General features: G+C 35.5%; 1 pseudogene; it reads right to left on the reverse strand.

Annotated features, from left to right (window-relative positions):
• Positions 1–4,959: 4,959 nt before the first annotated feature.
• Positions 4,960–5,097, reverse strand: LOC123391957 (annotated as a pseudogene).
• Between the last annotated feature and the right edge of the window lie 1,150 nt (positions 5,098–6,247).

Consider the following 6,247-nt stretch of genomic DNA (forward strand, 5'->3'; position numbering starts at 1 on the left):
CACCCAAACTGTCTCTTGCTTTCTTGCTCTCTCTCTTTCTAAAATAAATAAGTAAATCTTTTTAAAAAAGGAATCAGGGAAGAAAAAAATATATGGAATAATTTCTGCCCTTAAGAATCTAATAAAAAATGATACACATATAAAACTATACTAATAAAACTATTTAATGAACTGATTTGAATATAAGGAACAAAAAGGACAATGGGAAAGAAATCAATAAATGAAAGGCAGATGACTACTGAATCTTCATGGTGGGAAAGCTCAAGTGAAGACTTTGAAAAAGAAAAGGATTTGGATCAATAAAATCAAGCATTAATTAGTCTCTTTAGTTTTCTGTTACATGGGACTGAGATCTTCCTAACAGTAGTTTCCTCGTGTTATGAAATGAATTTTATGTCCCCTCAAAACTGATATGACGAAGCCCTTATGTGACAGCCTTTAGAGGTGGGAGGTTTGGGAAGTAATTAGCTCATGGGAATGGAGCCCGCAAGATGGAGAAGAAAAGGGAAAAAGCTAGTCTTTCCCCCTCCCTCCCTCTGTTCCTCCCACCCTTCTCTCCCATTCCCTCCCTCTTTCTCTTTCTCTCCCCTCTCTCTGTCTCAACCCTGTGAGGCTGTAATGAGATGATGGGCATCTGTAACCCAGAAAGAGAGCTTTGACCAACAACTCAACCATACTAGCCTCTTGATCTTGGGCTTCCAGACTCCAGGACTTTGAGAAATGTTTGCTGCTTAAGTCTATGATCTGTTATAGCAGTCTGAACTAAGAAAATATTATTCTTCACTTAGAGAACTGACTTAGTAAAGGCTAAATAAATGAGTCTTGGTGTGAAGTATTTTACATGCAATATCCCACTTGTGTTACAAGAACATATCCCTTAGTATGTACTATTATCATCCTTATTTACAGATAACAAAACTAAAGTTCAAGGAAGTTAAATGCTGACTAGTATCATATAGTAAACTCGAGATCTGGAATTTGAACTTAGGCACATTGATACTAGAGGTCACAGATTATTTTATTACATTATCCTCAAATACTGAGATACTGTTTAAAATGGGGTATGTACCATTAATAACAGGTGTTAGTAAGGATCTTGAGAAATTGGAACATTTGTACACTGTTGTTAGTAATGTAAAATGGTATTGTCACTATGGAAAACGGCATGACTCCTTCTGAAAAAAACTTAAAGTAGAATTATTATATGATGTGGCAATTCCTTTTCTGGCTACATAGCCCAAAGAATTGAAAGTAGGGACTTGAAGAGATACTTACACACCCATGTTCATAGCAGCATTTCTTAAAATAGTCAAATGTTGAAAGAAATCCAAGTGTCCTACAATGGAAGAATGGATAAACAAAATGTGGTATATACATACAATGGAATATTATTCAGCCTTGCTAAGGAAGTTAATTCTGACACATGCTACAACATAGGTAAAACTTGAGGTCATTACGCTAAATGAAATAAGAAACAAAAATATAACTATTATTTGATTCCACTTACATGTGGTACCTAGCACAGTGAAAATTAAAGACACAGAGAGTAGAATGAGGTTTTCTGAGGAGGTAGAGAGTGGGTAAGGGGAATTATTATTTAAGAGGAGAAGAGTTTCAGTTTTGCAAGGTGAAAGGATTTCTATGAATGGATAGTGGTGACGGTGGTATAGCAGTCTGAAGGTACTTGATGCCACCAAGCAGCACAATTAAAAATGGTACGTTATATTATGTATATTTATCCATAATTAAAAAAACAAATGAACTCAATCTAAACTTAAAAAAAAAAATAAAACCTGGGGTGTGTATCTATCTATCTCTGTTTGTTTCTTTTTTTTATGTTGGGGCGTTGAGGAAGACAGGGGCATTCTTTTTTAAAAAAATAAAAGAAAAAGGAAAAACGTTACCTTAAATAACAGTAATTAAATCTTGCTAACCACAACTTCTGAATAACTTGAACTGTTCATTTTTATAATACATTGTATAAGAAAGAAGTCAAAATTACCCACACGTGCAATTTTAGTCAGTTTGATAAGAAACATGTTTGGCCCAGGCTCAATGCTGACATCTTTTAATTAACTAATCATGATTTTGGAACACTAGCCCATGCTGCTTTATAAATCAAACACTGAACCAAAAGGCAGGTCACAAGAACTGCGTCTAAAGACATTATAATACACCCTTTAATTGCTGAGCTGTCTTTTTCTTTTAAGTTGTAATTCCCCAATTCTGGATATCACAGTAAAGTTGACACAAAAGATAGCATCTTAGCATAGTATTACTTAACAAAGATGGCTGTCATTTCTGTCACATGAAAACCCTGTCAGGAGCCACACTTCAACTTTCTGTTGCCATAGATACCACTTTTCCTCTGTGACCAAAAGTGAAAAATACAGCTCAGTGTCATGATTCAAATATAAAGAATTGAAACCACTTCAGAAATATATACAAAGACTCAGAAGCAAGTCTCTTATCATGAGGATTTCAGTTACACAAAGTAAAATTCTAGAACATCAATAGTTGTTCGGCCAGTGGAGAAGTTGACGAATAGAATACTAATGATGCAAAAGGCAATACCGGTTTGAATCAACTTTTTTTTTCATTTATTAATAAATGAATGTACCTGGGACTTCATATTCAAGTTACAAAACTTAACCTGGACAATGTTAATTTCCTGGTGTAGTATACATATTAATCAGGGGCACCTGGGTGGTTCAGTGGGTTAAGCTTCTGCCTTCGGCTCAGGTCATGATCTCGGGGTCCTGGGATCGAGCCCCGCATCGGGCCCTCTGCTCAGTGGGGAGCCTGCTTACCCCTCTCTTTCTGCCTACTTGTGATCTCTGTCAACTAAATAAATAAAATGTTTTAAATAAATAAATAAAATGATAAACGAGCAAAATAATTATTCATGTTATAACTATTTTTCAGAAATATATTTAGTTTTTATACAAAAAGTCAAGTGGAAAGAGTCTGTTAAATTGTTACAATTACTAATGCAATCAGTATTATATCGTATTGAATAATATTTAGGGGATTAAAATTCCTTCATGAATTATTACCTACAATAATAGGGAGGCAACAGGCATGACAGGAGAGTCTATGGCCTTGGGGTTATTTAGAAATGTCCTTTGCTACTCGTTAGCATGGGATGTTGAGTAAGTTACTTAAACTTACTCAACATTTAGAAATGTCCTTTGCACTACAGGGCATCATGCTTAGTGAAATAAGTCAATTGGAGAAAGACAACTATCATATGATCTCCCTGATATGAGGAAGTGGAGATGCAACGTTGGGGGTAAGGGGGATAGGAGAAGAATGAATGAAACAAGATGGGATCAGGAGGGAGACAAACCATAAGTGACTCTTAATCTCACAAAACAAACTGAGGGTTGCTGAGGGGAGGGGGGTCTGGAAACGGGGGTGGGGTTATGGACATTGGGGGAGGCATGTGCTATGGTGAGTGCTGTGAAGTGTGTAAACCTGGCGATTCATAGACTTGTACCCCTGGGGATAAAAATACATTATATGTTTATAAAAAAATAAAGATGAAAAAATATGCCAAAAAAAAGAAATTAACTAATTTCTTTTTGAGTAAGTTAAACTCTCTAAATCCCGCATAATGATTTTAACAATAATACCTACCTGATAGAACTACCACAGAGTTTAATTAAATAATATTATTGCATTTCTAAACACACACACACAAAATCCTAATAAAAATATTTTTAAAAGCCCAGTATTGTGGGCACCAGGGCGGCTCAATTGTTAAGCCTCTGCCTTCAGCTCAGGTCATGATCCCAGTCCTGGGATGGAGCCCCACATTGCATTGGGCTCCCTGCTCAGCGGGAAGCCTCTTTCTCCCTCTCCTGCTTCCCCTATTTGTATTCCCTCTCTCACTGTCTCTCTCTCTGTCAAATAAATAAATAAAATCTTTACAAAAAAACCCCAATATTGAGTGACATAAAAATATGGCTGTATACAGAGATGAGACACACCATGTTGTTTAATGGAAAGACTGTGTTTTATTTTTAGGATGTATTTATTTATTTGAGAGAGAGAGAGAGAGAGGAAGGGGGAGATCAGGGAGAGGGACCGAGGGAAGAGGAGAAAGAGAATCCTCAACCAGACTCCCCACTGAGCTCTGAGCCCAGTAGGCCACCCACTGGGCTTGATTCCACAATCCTAGGATCATGACCTGAGCCAAAAATCAAGGGTTGGACTGTTGTGCCGACTGATCCATAGGCACCTAGAAAGACTGGATTTTGTAAGGAAAAGTGGTTTTGTTCTTGTTTTTGTTTTTGTTTTTCCGAAGTACATTTTGCTTTTAGCATAATTCCAAACAAAACACTAGTGGGATTTATTTATTTATTTATTTATCTTTCCATTAAAATTATTTCTAATAGTTCTTTATTTGCATTAAAAATGTTCAAAGTAGGGCGCCTGGGTGGCTCAGTGGGTTAAGCCACTGCCTTCGGCTCAGGTCATGATCTCAGGGTCCTGGGATCGAGTCCCGCATCGGGCTCTCTGCTCAGCAGGGAGCCTGCTTCCTTCTCTCTCTCTCTCTGCCTGCCTCTCAGTGTGCTTGTGATTTCTCTCTGTCAAATGAATAAATAAAATCTTTAAAAAAAATGTTCAAAGTATATTAAATGGGACAAAGGGACAAGTCAGAATACAAACCAATTGCATAACCAAGTTTTTGTTTAAATAAATATATACATTCCATATTTATGTGTAATTGTATTCTTATAATAAGTCAAATTAGAATATTAACAGTGATGTAGTTGTAGAATGGTAGTGAAAATACATCTCAACTTCTTCTCTATACATTTTTGTATTTACCTGATTTTCTTTTTTTATTTTCCATGTTAGGCCAACTTTAATTATGTGAAGACTCAGTCCATCTTTATTAACATTTTTAAATTAATATTAAAAATTAAATACACTTTGGCACTTCTAGAAATAATAAATTTTTCTGGTTTAACATCTTGCGATATTCTTCAATTAAGTTATTCTTTTACTGTTAGAGAGAAGACATATCAGATATTAAACTGGTTAGAACAGATACTACACTTGATTTTGGCCAAATGGCTGAGAAGCTACCTAGTTATGTTTTTATTATTGTGGTTAACTCTTCCTTCTATTAATTAATCATTTTGAACAGCTAATATAAATACATGGCACAAAATTCAGAAGGTACAAAGATATATATAGTGAAAGTCATCTTTCTTCCTTATCTGCCTTGTATCCACCTAACTCCCCTCAAGGTAACTGATGTTATCAGTTTCTTGCTTATCATTCCACATATGATTTATATATTTTAGAATAACCCTGCAATGTACACATACACACACACACACACACACACACACACACAGTAGTATTCCATGCTGAACTATTCTGCATTTTTTACTTAATATCATTTGATGTATTTTCATATCAATACACGTACAATTATTTCATTCTTTTTAATGACTTCATAGAATTCAATGTGATTTATTAATTGCTCCTGTTATGATGGGCAACTGGGTAGTTTTAAGACAATTGCATTTATAAACAATGATGTAACTAGTAAGCAAACCAGTAAACTAAAACGTTCAGTTTTTCAGTTTTGAAAGTTATTATTAAATTCCTTTTCATAGCTTTACACCATTTATAATCCCATCAGCAACAAATCAGTGTCCTGATTTCCCCTTGACAGTATGGATGCGATCAAGCTTTTTGATCTTTGTCAACATGGAGATGAAAAATGGCATCTCGCTCTAGTTTTAAAGTGCAATTTTCTTTAAGTGTGAGGTTGAGTTTTTCATATGTTTAATAGTCAATTGTATCTCATTTTGAAGCTGAAGTTAGTAGCAGAGTATGAGCTGACTTTTGCATCCCAATTCACGCCTTGTAGAGCCCAGAACATGACTTTTTTATCTCCACAGCTTTTGTATCAGCTTAGATCACATTGACTGCAACTAACATAACATTTCGACTCAGCTGACTTTAATAGCAAGGAAAGTCTTTTATCCTACATCACATTATGTCCTAAAATACAGTAGAGCTAGGGCTGGTTCATTTAGCTACTCAGCAAAGAAACTTGCCTTCCTGGTCTTTCTTTCTGATTGCCATGCTCCAACTAGATTACCTCATGGTCACAGAAAGGCAGCACCAACAGGCTATTGACAATAAAAATGATAACAAAACTTGTTTAAGTTTTGAAACTTTGAATTGCAGAAAGATATAGAATGAGAAGTGAATGTTTCCT

The sequence above is a fragment of the Mustela putorius genome, unplaced genomic scaffold, assembly GCF_011764305.1.
Source record: "Mustela putorius furo isolate JIRA1106 unplaced genomic scaffold, ASM1176430v1.1 tig00000407_pilon_pilon_pilon, whole genome shotgun sequence".
NCBI lineage: Eukaryota > Metazoa > Chordata > Mammalia > Carnivora > Mustelidae > Mustela > Mustela putorius.